The sequence below is a fragment of the Haematobia irritans genome, chromosome 1, assembly GCF_050003625.1.
Source record: "Haematobia irritans isolate KBUSLIRL chromosome 1, ASM5000362v1, whole genome shotgun sequence".
NCBI classification, from domain to species: Eukaryota; Metazoa; Arthropoda; class Insecta; order Diptera; family Muscidae; genus Haematobia; species Haematobia irritans.
In genome coordinates, this window is record NC_134397.1 from 267,258,455 (window position 1) to 267,271,756 (window position 13,302).

Genomic DNA, 13,302 nt, shown 5'->3' on the forward strand with positions numbered 1-13,302 from the left:
GTTGATTGTTTCTTGGAATGGACGGAGAATACGGAATTATTGTGTTTTGTGTTAATTTATTTATTCAGAAATGGCACGTGGTTTTATGTGAACACAAAAAAGGAAAGTGTAATTGAAACAAATGTACCTGGTTTTTGTTCTGCATTTTGACATATGGTATAATTTATTTTTATTTGCAGTTATATGATGTCTGTGTTTGTACATTTGATGGGCATGAAGTAAATATGGAATGATTACTTATTGTTGAAATTGAACCAAACTAGAGTGTGTAAAAATATGTGATGTTTGCTTGCACAACATTATAAATACAAATAAACAATGAATTAGTTTATAAATAAATAAAAACAAATAAATAAAGTTGATTTTGTGTTTTCTTTTCTCAAGTGGCGTCCTTTTTTCGACGACGAAAAAAGTTTTTTCATAAAAATCAAAACATTTTAGGTTGTGACCATGTTATTTTAACTAGAAGAAAAACATTTTTGACGAATAACATAACATTTTAGATCGTGGCCATTGTCTTTTAATGGAAACAAAATTCTTTTTATCAATATAATAACATTTTAGATGAGGACAATTGTATTTTTCTTAGAACCATGTTCACTGAGCCAATATGGTTGCAGGTTAAAATGTTACATGGTCGCCGCAAAAATTGCTGCTATCATATTATTTTGCTCTTCGAATATGATTGTGACAATCATGTTTCTTCTCTGTGTGATTAAAGTCAAATTAACCTTAGCCCAAACATTTTTTCTTTCATGTTATGATACCCATTTTTAAGTGAAATCACTCAATTATAAGGACAATACGACTTCATTGAAAAGTTTGTCGACTTTTGGACAAGGAAAAAACTTTCTATTAGAGAAATGTGTCTTCTATGCTAAGCAAAATTTGCATTCGTGTTTTAAAGACATGAAATCTTTGACCTCACGAGAATATTTTTTTCAGTGTGTCACCGTCCTGCTAAAACCACATATCGTCCACATCCATATCTTCCAATTCGGGCCATAAAAAGTTCGTTATCATCTCACGATAGCGAACACCATTCACAGTAACTGCCTGACCGGCCTCATTTTGGAAAAAATACGGTCCGATGATGCCGCCAGCCCATAAACCGCACCAAACAGTCACTCTTCTCTTTGTGGGTGCATTGGTTTTTCGACAATCACTTTGGATTCTCATTCGCTCAAATGCGGCAATTCTATTTATTGACGAATCCACTGAGGTGAAAATGTGCCTCACCACTGAAGATGATTTTCTTCGAAAATTGATCATCCACTGTTGCCATTTCCTGGAACCATTCTGCCCATGCACGACGTCCAGAAAAATAGAACGAAAATTCAATAAATGAGATCTGTATCCTAATTTTAATTTTATAGATCCTAGATTTAAAGTCAGATAAGTCGCAGAAAAATTTCCTTATTTTAAAGAACCCGCATCTTTGGCTCGGAATCAATACCAAAATCCTTAAAGGAAGGTCAAAATCTTTGGATCCAAGTAAACTTTTTTTTGAGTGTGGCATATAAGACCGATCCCTTTGTTTATTCGCAAAGTGCTCAATTTGGAATAACTTCTACAAATTCGGTAACTAACCATTTTCGAGCAAGTGTAGCAGCAACCCCTTGGATCTTTCCAGTTTATTCTTGGTGTACATCGATGAGTTTTTTGGTACGAGAAACAAACGATTTGTTTACATTTAAATGCTGGAGGACTCTAACTATAACAAGTTGTAGTTTCCCAGCTAAATATACAATATGATTTATATCGTTCGAGTTTTTATATATTCGCCATGCAGTGTTTTGCATATGCCAAATATATAATAACATTAACTGGTTGTCTTCTACATAAATTATCAAACAAAATTGTTTTTATTATCAACATATATTATTTTGACATTCCTTCTTTACCATATCTGGATGATGTGAAATAAATATTACCCACACCATTACACATGGATATTCCAAAAAGTCAATTTGTAGAATTATGGTTTCAAATTAGGGTGTTGATGTCTACACATGTATAAAGAAAAATATTTTTCAGGAAATTGCTTGAGTTTTTTGTTTGTCAGAAGCCTATTCCCATCGGAATGTGTATGACAATGGATTTTGAAATCAGTGAAGATTTTCTAAAGAACTATCATGTATAACAACTTTCAAAAGAAATGCAATTTTATAAACATGATTTCAGCAAAACAAGTGCTTTAATCGAAAACAAGCAATATTTAACCAAGTAACTTTTGATGCGAAAACTCTTTGAATTAATTGGATTCAAGTGAAATAAATCTGAGTGAAATTGCGGGGCCATGCATGTTTCCAATGGGTGGTGAATACGAAATAGATTGGGTAAAAATGAGTCTTACTGGAGATAAAGAACTTTGGGTTTTTTTCTAAAAAGAAGTCACAAGGAACAAATTTCTTCATTATCTTCACTTAGTTGCCACCTTTACAACACCATTTGGTATGATAAAATATGATAGGAAGATCCGGCATTTATTGGAAAAAATATAAAAAAATTTATCAAATATTTTTTTTATTCGTTTAGATTTAGGATTTTTTAAACATGGATGTCGTATCACCCACAATAAGTAATTGTAGCTTTATAAGTGGGAAAACCGGCTCCGTTAGACTTTAGCTCTTTCTTACTTTAATGTTGAAAAATTTAGCTAATCTTATTTTCTGTACATTTCAATTACAATCATACAATGCCACAAGAGACAGAGATAGGGTTTCAAATAATCGAAATTTAGCGAAATTTTTTATATTTGAACAACTGCCAAGTTTGTATTGAGAGCACGTTTGACACTCGAGCCAAAAATAAACTACAAAAATTTAGAGAAAATTTTGACAAAAATAAAACTTTTTTTTTTTGATTTCAGCTTAAAACCATGCATTGACTAAACTACAAATGTACACTCAAAAAAAGTGAACTCTCTATTTCACTAAAGCCATATTAACTTTATATTAGTTCATAGAATCATTATGTTTGGAAAAAGTTTATTTTAGTCAAATAATTTTTTGCGTATGTTAGTTAAATGAACTAAAAAAACGGGAAAAAGTTATACACAAAATAAAGCATAAAGATTTCCTAATTTCGTATTGCTTACAAAATAGTTCATTATTTCTTTAAATTTGTAAATTTTACCAAAAAAATGTCCATCATGAACTTCGTATGTCACTAAAGACATTCTTGCAATTTTGAACTCCAAGATTTCTCTTAAAACTACAAAATTTTCTTTAACTACTGAAAAAATTTAGTTATGTCTAATAAATTTTCTTGAATTTGTCGAAAAATATTTACTTATTTTTGCCATATCGGAGTGATGCCAGCGCTTGTAATACCGTTTAGTTAAAATTTTCTAAAAAAGCTCCAAATTTTCTAAAATTAATCGAAAGTTATCTTTCCTGGTGGGTTCACTGTTTTTTCAGTGTAGCTTAACCAAATTTTATTTCTTTGGAAAATTATGTCAACATTTTATATCTATAGAAAATTTTGTCAAAATGTTATTTCTTTAGAAAACCATGTCAACATATGTCAACATTTTATTTCTATCGAAAATTTTGTCAAAATTTTATTTCTATAGAAAATTTTGTCATAATTTTATTTCTATAGAAAATTATGTCAAAATTTTATTTCTAGGAAGAAAATTGAAATTTTCTCACCTTTTTTCCTTCATATTCTACACTGAAAAAACAGTGAACCCACCAGGAAGAAAACTTTTGATTAATTTTAGAAAATTTTGAATATTTTTAGAAATTTTTAACTAAACAGTATTACAAGCGCTGGCATCGCGCCGATATCACAAAAATAAGTAAATATTTTTCGACAAATTCAAGAAAATTTATTAGACATATATAATTTTTTTCACTTCTTAAAGAAAATTTTGTAGTTTGAAGGAAAAAATTGGAGTTCAAAATTGCAAGAATGTCTTTAGTGACATACGAAGTTCATCATGGACGCTTTTGTAGTAAAATTTACAAATTCGAAGAAATAATGAACTATTTTATGGCAAATACGAATTTAGTAAATCTCTATCCTTAACTTGTGTATAATTTTTATACCCTGCTCCACACTGTGGAACAGGGTATTATAAGTTAGTGCATATGTTTGCAACACCCAGAAGGAGACGAGATAGACACATGGTGTCTTTGGCAAAAATGCTAAGGGTGGGCTCCTGAGTCGATATAGCGATGTCCGTCTGTCCGTCTGTCCGTCTGTCCGTCTGTCCGTCTGTCCGTGAACACATTTTTGTAATCAAAGTCTAGGTCGCAGTTTTAGTCCAATCGACTTCAAATTTGGCACAAGTATGTGTTTTGGCTCAGAATAGATCCCTATTGATTTTGGAAGAAATCGGTTCTGATTTAGATATAGCTCCCATATATATATTTCGCCCGATATGGACTTATATGGCCCCAGAAGCCAGAGTTTTAACCTAATATACTTAAAATTTTGCACAAGAAAAACAATTAGGACTATAGTCAAGTGTGCCAAGTTTTATTGAAATCGGTTCAGATTTAGATATAGCTCCCATATATATCTTTCGCCCGATATGGACTAATACGGTCCCAGAAGCCAGAGTTTTACCCCAATTTGGTTGAAATTTTGCACACGGAGTAGAATTAGCATTATTGCTATGCGTGCCAAATTTGGTTGAAATCGGTTCAGATTTAGATATAGCTCCCATATATAGCTTTCGCCCGATTTACACTCATATGACCACAGAGGCCAATTTTTAACTCCGATTTAGTTGAAATTTTGCACAGGGAGTAGAATTAACATTGTAGCTATGTGTGCCAAATTTGGTTGAAATCGGTTCAGATTTAGATATAGCTCCCATATATAGCTTTCGTCCGATTTACACTCATATGACCTCAGAGGCCAATTTTTTACTCCGATTTAGTTGAAATTTTGCACAGGGAGTAGAATTAACATTGTAGCTATGTGTGCCAAATTTGGTTGAAATCGGTTCAGATTTAGATATAGCTCCCATATATAGCTTTCGTCCGATTTACACTCATATGACCTCAGAGGCCAATTTTTTACTCCGATTTAGTTGAAATTTTGCACAGGGAGTAGAATTAGCATTGTAGCTATGCGTGCCAAATTTGATTGAAATCGGTTCAGATTTAGATATAGCTCCAATATATAGCTTTCGGCCGATTTACACTCATATGACCACAGAGCCCAATATTTTGGTCCGATTTAGTTGAAATTTTGCACAGGGTGTATAATTAGCATTGTTGCTACGCGTGCCAAATTTGGTTGAAATCGGTTCAGATTTAGATATAGCTCCCATATATAGCTTTCGTCCGATTTACACTCATATGACCACAGAGGCCAATTTTTTACTCCGATTTAGTTGAAATTTTGCACAGGGAGTAGAATTAGCATTGTTGCTATGCGTTGTTGAAATCGGTTCAGATTTAGATATAGCTCCCATATATAGCTTTCGCCCGATTTACACTCATATGACCACAGAGCCCAATTTTTTGCTCCAATTTAGTTGAAATTTTGCACAGGGAGTAGAAATAGCATTGTAGCTATGCGTGCCAAATTCGGTTCAGATTTAGATATAGCTCCCATATATATGTTTTTCTGATTTCGACAAAAATGGTCAAAATACCAACATTTTCCTTGTAAAATCGCCACTGCTTAGTCGAAAAGTTGTAAAAATTACTCTAATTTTCCTATACTTCTAATACATATATATCGAGCGATAAATCATAAATAAACTTTTGCGAAGTTTCCTTAAAATTGCTTCAGATTTAAATGCTTCCCATATTTATACCCTGCTCCACACTGTGGAACAGGGTATTATAAGTTAGTGCATATGTTTGCAACACCCAGAAGGAGACGAGATAGACACATGGTGTCTTTGGCAAAAATGCTAAGGGTGGGCTCCTGAGTCGATATAGCGATGTCCGTCTGTCCGTCTGTCCGTCTGTCCGTGAACACATTTTTGTAATCAAAGTCTAGGTCGCAGTTTTAGACCAATCGACTTCAAATTTGGCACAAGTATGTGTTTTGGCTCAGAATAGATCCCTATTGATTTTGGAAGAAATCGGTTCAGATTTAGATATAGCTCCCATATATATATTTCGCCCGATATGGACTTATATGGCCCCAGAAGCCAGAGTTTTAACCTAATATACTTAAAATTTTGCACAAGAAAAACAATTAGGACTATAGTCAAGTGTGCCAAGTTTTATTGAAATCGGTTCAGATTTAGATATAGCTCCCATATATATCTTTCGCCCGATATGGACTAATACGGTCCCAGAAGCCAGAGTTTTACCCCAATTTGGTTGAAATTTTGCACACGGAGTAGAATTAGCATTATTGCTATGCGTGCCAAATTTGGTTGAAATCGGTTCAGATTTAGATATAGCTCCCATATATAGCTTTCGCCCGATTTACACTCATATGACCACAGAGGCCAATTTTTAACTCCGATTTAGTTGAAATTTTGCACAGGGAGTAGAATTAACATTGTAGCTATGTGTGCCAAATTTGGTTGAAATCGGTTCAGATTTAGATATAGCTCCCATATATAGCTTTCGTCCGATTTACACTCATATGACCTCAGAGGCCAATTTTTTACTCCGATTTAGTTGAAATTTTGCACAGGGAGTAGAATTAACATTGTAGCTATGTGTGCCAAATTTGGTTGAAATCGGTTCAGATTTAGATATAGCTCCCATATATAGCTTTCGTCCGATTTACACTCATATGACCTCAGAGGCCAATTTTTTACTCCGATTTAGTTGAAATTTTGCACAGGGAGTAGAATTAGCATTGTAGCTATGCGTGCCAAATTTGGTTGAAATCGGTTCAGATTTAGATATAGCTCCAATATATAGCTTTCGGCCGATTTACACTCATATGACCACAGAGCCCAATATTTTGGTCCGATTTAGTTGAAATTTTGCACAGGGTGTATAATTAGCATTGTTGCTACGCGTGCCAAATTTGGTTGAAATCGGTTCAGATTTAGATATAGCTCCCATATATAGCTTTCGTCCGATTTACACTCATATGACCACATAGGCCAATTTTTTACTCCGATTTAGTTGAAATTTTGCACAGGGAGTAGAATTAGCATTGTTGCTATGCGTTGTTGAAATCGGTTCAGATTTAGATATAGCTCCCATATATAGCTTTCGCCCGATTTACACTCATATGACCACAGAGCCCAATTTTTTGCTCCAATTTAGTTGAAATTTTGCACAGGGAGTAGAAATAGCATTGTAGCTATGCGTGCCAAATTCGGTTCAGATTTAGATATAGCTCCCATATATATGTTTTTCTGATTTCGACAAAAATGGTCAAAATACCAACATTTTCCTTGTAAAATCGCCACTGCTTAGTCGAAAAGTTATAAAAATTACTCTAATTTTCCTATACTTCTAATACATATATATCGAGCGATAAATCATAAATAAACTTTTGCGAAGTTTCCTTAAAATTGCTTCAGATTTAAATGCTTCCCATATTTTTTTACTAACATTGTGTTCCACCCTAGTGCATTGCCGCCTTAAATTTTGAGTCTATAGATTTTGTAGAAATCTATCAAATTCTGTCCAGATCGAGTGATATATGTATTTGGGACAAACCTTTATATATAGCCCCCAACACATTTGACGGATGTGATATGGTATCGAAAATTTAGATCTACAAAATGGTGCAGGGTATAATATAGTCGGCCCCGCCCGACTTTAGACTTTCCTTACTTGTTTCCTGTATTTTAGTTCATTTAACTAACGTACGCAAAAAATTATTAGAGTAAATTAAACTTTCACCAAATATAATAAGTTCATGAACTAAAATATAGTTAAATTGGCTTTAGTGAAATAGTGAGTTCACTTTTTTTTTGAGTGTATTAAAGTCCTTTAAAAATGAGTTAACGACAACTTTATTTTCCAAATTAAGACTCGAATTCCAGTAGAAACTATGCTATGTTTGTAAGTAAAAAACTTCTTTAAAATAAAGCGTTGAAAAACATGTCCTATATTTGAACGATTTTTTGCTTTGTAATCATAATGCAAAAAGACAACAAATTGAAAGACAATTTCATTAAATTTAAATAATTTTTCTGGATTATTAAAGTCAAGTTTACCTTAGCCCAAAAATTTTTTCTTACATGTTATCATGTTTTTAAGTGAAATCACATAATTTTAAGGACAATACGACTTCATTGAAAAGTTTATCGACTTTTGGATAAGGAAAAAACCTTTACATTAGAGAAATGCGTCTTCTATGCTAAGCAAAATTTGCATTCGTATTTTAAAGCCATGACATCTTTGACCTCACGGCAATACTTTTTTCAGTGAAGGATAATGCTTTAGTATTGCTTGTTTTTTTTTTTGCTACGATCAAAACCTAATTTCGTTGTATAAAATGTCACAATCATAAGTCCACTGAACCAAAGAGAAACATCAAATCATTATTTCGTTTTTTTGGAATATTCCAATTTGCTTCGGTTATGCTGTGCGAAACCATTAATGTCAATCACCCCCTCACATTTATGCCATTGACTCAATGCCAATGACATTTTGCCTTGCGGTCTATGATGATGACGATTACAACGGCGATGGAAGGACATCGATAATTTATTAAATTCATTTATTTGATGGCTAATAAAGCATATCAAGAGATTTCTGCATAAATTTCCATGCAAACGAAAAAAAATATTAATAAATGACCCAGAAGTAGAAAACTAATAAATCCAGGTGACAGACAGACGAACACCACAACTCTTGGCCAGCCCTAAGCAATGTGTAATTGAAATACAGTCACGCCTCATTCATTCATTCATCTCTCTAGAAATTAATTTTCGATGCCAAGGAATGGGGGGAAAATATTACTCGGGGAAAGATGACAAATTGTGGCAAATAGTTTGGAAAATGGCTTCAATTTTGTACAAAATATTCAGCAGACAGAAAACAACGATTATAGCCAACATGGTAATTAATTGTTAAATTCTTCTTTTTCTTTGGCTAATGACACCATCTCATTTTTAACATCCAACGAAAATCATCAGTGAAATCAGGATCAATGGATTTGACAGTTAATTGCTCTGTCTAATAAGATTTTTCGGTTTCTTGTGAAGCTCTTTGGAAGGCACACAAAAAAGAAAAGATTAGCCGATATTTTCAGAGACATAGTGAACATTGAACCTTTATCTTAGCTGTCGTTCGTGGATGGATGATAAAAGTTGGAAATGTGAGTTTTGATATATTTATTATACTGTCCTTACGAGAGAACCCAAACCGGTATGTACAGTGAGTCACAGTGAAAATGGCCCACCCACACAAATTTAGTTGTTAGAATGAAAACCTCATTTTCTTGCAAATATATATTTCAATTTCTTTTATTTTCTTAAAATATAGATAAATACAAACTAAATATAATATTAGAAAGACCTTAAAATTCTATCAATTCATAAAACAAAAATGTTTTTGAGGAAAACAAAAAAAACTCACGCCACAGTGAAAATGACCCAAAATGTTTAACTAAATATTTCAATTCAATAAATTATGTCTAATATTTAGTGGAAGATCCTTTTTGTTTAATGGCTGATTTTAAGCGTCATGGCATGGATTCTACCAATTTTGTTGTGTAAGAAGGGCTTATTTTTTGCCATTCTTCCACAAGTGCTCTCTTTAAGTCTTCCTTGCAGGATTATACCACAAATTTTCTATAATATTTAAGTCCGGAGACTGGGCTGGAGTTTTTATGACACGCGGACAATTATAAAGCAGCCACTCTTTTACAACATGAGCTGTATGTTTTGGGTCGTTGTCTTGGTAAAAATGAAATCAGCTACCAATGCCCAGCTTTTCCGCACTTTGCTTCAAATTATCTTTCAAAATAGACAGATATTGCATCTTGTCCATGTTGCCTCCAATAAAAATGAGATTTCCAACACCCGCAGCAGAGCAAGAACCCGAAACCATCACATGCCCTCCGCCGTGTTTAACAGTTGGCCGTAAATGCTTTGGGTGTAGTTCTTCGTTTGCTTTTCTCCACACATTTCTTCTACCATCTGACCCAAAAAGGTTGAATTTCGACTCATCTACGAATAGAATATCTTTCCAAAACGAAAATTCCTTTGATGTATACGCATGGGCAAATAGTAATAGGTCTCTCTAATTCTTAGCACTTACGAACGGTTTCTTTCTTGCAATTCGTCCATGTAATCCTGATCTGTGGTGAACTATTCTGATGGTTTCTGCATGGCAATTCACTTAGAGATGTTTGGCCACCAAATCTTGAATACTTGGAGCACTTAGTTTGGGGTTAGATCGACATTTATTTACTATCCATCGTTAATCTCTGTCAGAAAACAGTTTTTTTGGACTGGATCTCGGCTTATCAATGATCCGATTTTCATCGGTATACCTTTTAATTATATTTTTAATGGTTCCACGAGGGACTTGAATTTCTGCAATTCGCCTTTGACTTACGCCGTTTTTAAAATCATTTATTATTAAATTTCGCATCTCAAACGAAGTGTGAGGTCCCATTTTTCGATTGTTTTATCTTTTTTTAAGAAAATTTTAATCGACCACTTTGTTGCGTGTTTGCACTTTTAATATTCTAAGTACATTGTAATGTAACAGGTAAAAGCAAATGTGATGAAATGTTTTTGGTGGGCCATTTTCACTGTGGCATGATATTTCTGACATTTCTCTTAAATGTCTGATTCCAATAATTTATAGCTGAAACCTGAACTTTATACTCTAGGTTTGTTGTTTTCTTTACAAGGAAGATGCTCTTTCCATTTAAAAACGAAGACACGCCAATTTTACACGCAATGAGAAGTCTTTGCGAATAAATCATTCGTAAAGGTTACAAAAACATTGAAAATCTTCCACCATAAAAGTTGCAATTTGGAATCGGATGTTTCTAAAGAAGGTGTTGATAATCAGATGTGCCGGACACTGTCGGTATCAGTCCAGTTTACTCGAACTTAAAGTAACACAAGACATTTTCATTTTTGGGAAAACTAAATACAAATTCATACAAATTTTGAGACAACCAAAAAATTAATTAATATGGTAAATCGTGGTCCTTATTTGTGATATAGCCCCCGTACTGTCCGTTCCCTTGTTTTTACTTCTTGTCTGCTTTGAAGTTTAAATCCTCATAATGGTTTACATGTGCCAATATTTTTAATATGGACGCTATAGAGTTATTAGATGTGTGCACGTCAGTGAAATTTTACACGTGCTCACGCACATGTGTGTGTAAATCATTTTTATGATATCCCTTCAGTTTTTTTGGTGCCAATTGACCCCTTTTTCCAAGCAATTGGAATTTTATACCGGTCATGGGACTGGTTGTATTTAGCCAATTGGTAGCCAGTTCATGCATTTGTCTCTAGACCACAATGAACCCATCCCCTAACCGGTTCAAATGTCTCTATCACAGGGTTAATTAACAAATTTCTGGCCCTTTTGCATCTATAACATGGACAGTTCTATTTTTAGATTTTTTTTTTCAATTATATTTTCCCTACATTTGTTCATTTGCTACCAATATCACAAACATTTAAATTGACGTTTCAACGTTGTGTGTTCAATGGCGTTTGTGGCTGAATGCGTTAAGGCGTTCTGTTATGGTGCCAGTAAACCCAGGTTCAAAACCTGGTCGGAGCAAAAAAGTTTTTCAAATTGTAAAAATTAGATAATAAGACAAATAAAAGTAAAAAACAACATTGATAGAAATAAAAAGTAAAATTGGTGGAAAAATTTGTTTTTTTAGAACTGTCTCTCTAACATGTTTATTTGAACTGGTTAATTTATGGGATGAAAACAACCGGTTAAATGATTGGTTTGTAGGTATCTATGTGGGGGTCAATTGACCCTTCCTATGACAACCCCATGTTAATTTCACCGGTCACCTAACCAGTAAGGACCTGTACCGGCTATAAAGGACAGGTGAAACGACCGGTTTGGGACCAGTCCGAAGAACTGAAGGGATGTTTTACACACTCCCTACATCCATACTTATGAACATCATTCAAATACCCAGCGGCGGAAATCGCTCTTCATAAGGCCTTTTAAAAGGCATGTATTTTCAGACACAAGGCATTGACTTCCCATTACATATTCATTGATTTTTTACACAGGGTGTCATAGGCGACCAAGGGCTCCGACTTCAACTTACAGCATAAGGGCTAATATAAGGTCATTATTTTAAGGCCTTTTAGGAATTGCCTCAAATAAGTTCTTTATAATATGTGATAAAATAAGGCCTTTTATAATGTATACATCAAAAGGCTTTATGAAGCATTTATAAATAGAGGCCTCTTAATAGGAGTTTAAAATAATGTCAATTTAATGCCTTTTATGAAGACTGTTTAAAAGGCCTTGTTTAGATACCTTATATAGGACCTACTCCAAATTTAATATATAAATAAGAATTTGTGCAGATTTTTTTTTTTATTTTATTTTGTACTATATAAAATTGTACTATAAAAAATAAATCATCTTCTTCAAAGGAACTGATTTCGTATTGGACGTCTGATTGCCACATATTGAACAGAACATTGGCTTTCATGGTAGAAGTTGCCGCTAAATAAATAAGTAAACTTATTATAAAATTATTATTATAATGTAATTCAATATAGTCAAAAAATATATACTTACCGCATATTTTGCACTTCAGCTACTTAAAAAAAAAAACAAACACCGCGACTTGCTCCAACGAAATCACAAATCCAAATGAAGAAACACGTGTTGCTTTAAATTGTGCAAAATTATTTTTATTCTTAACTTTCGGTTACTTATAAACTTACGGCATAAGGGCTTATCAAAGGTCTCTTAGATTAAAGAAGTGCGCTTATGAGAACATGACTTGTTCTTTTTTTTAAACCGTTATATTGTTTGTGACGACTCGTGGTCGAAAAACTTATAAATTGGCTTACGGCACAAGGGCTTTTCAAAGGTCTCGTAAATTATAAGAGCTTGCTATGAGAATATGAGCTGCTTTTTAAAAATCGTTTTATTTTGCCTCGTTGCAAGAACACATTGTAATTCACAATACCAAACAAGGCCTATTAGGAGTTTTTTTAAAAATGTGTCTTTAAACACATGTCCCAGATAAGCCATTTCAAAAGGCCTCGACAAGTATGCTATGAGAAAAGGGATAGCGATCTTAGCAAATAAAGACCTTTTTTAAGGCCTGGTTTTTGCAATGAATGATGAATGTGTATCAACTTTTTTTGTAAAGAAGGAAGAGGTCTTACAAAAGGGATTATTTTATAAGACCTAATCGTATGAGTATTGCCTCTAAAATAAGGGC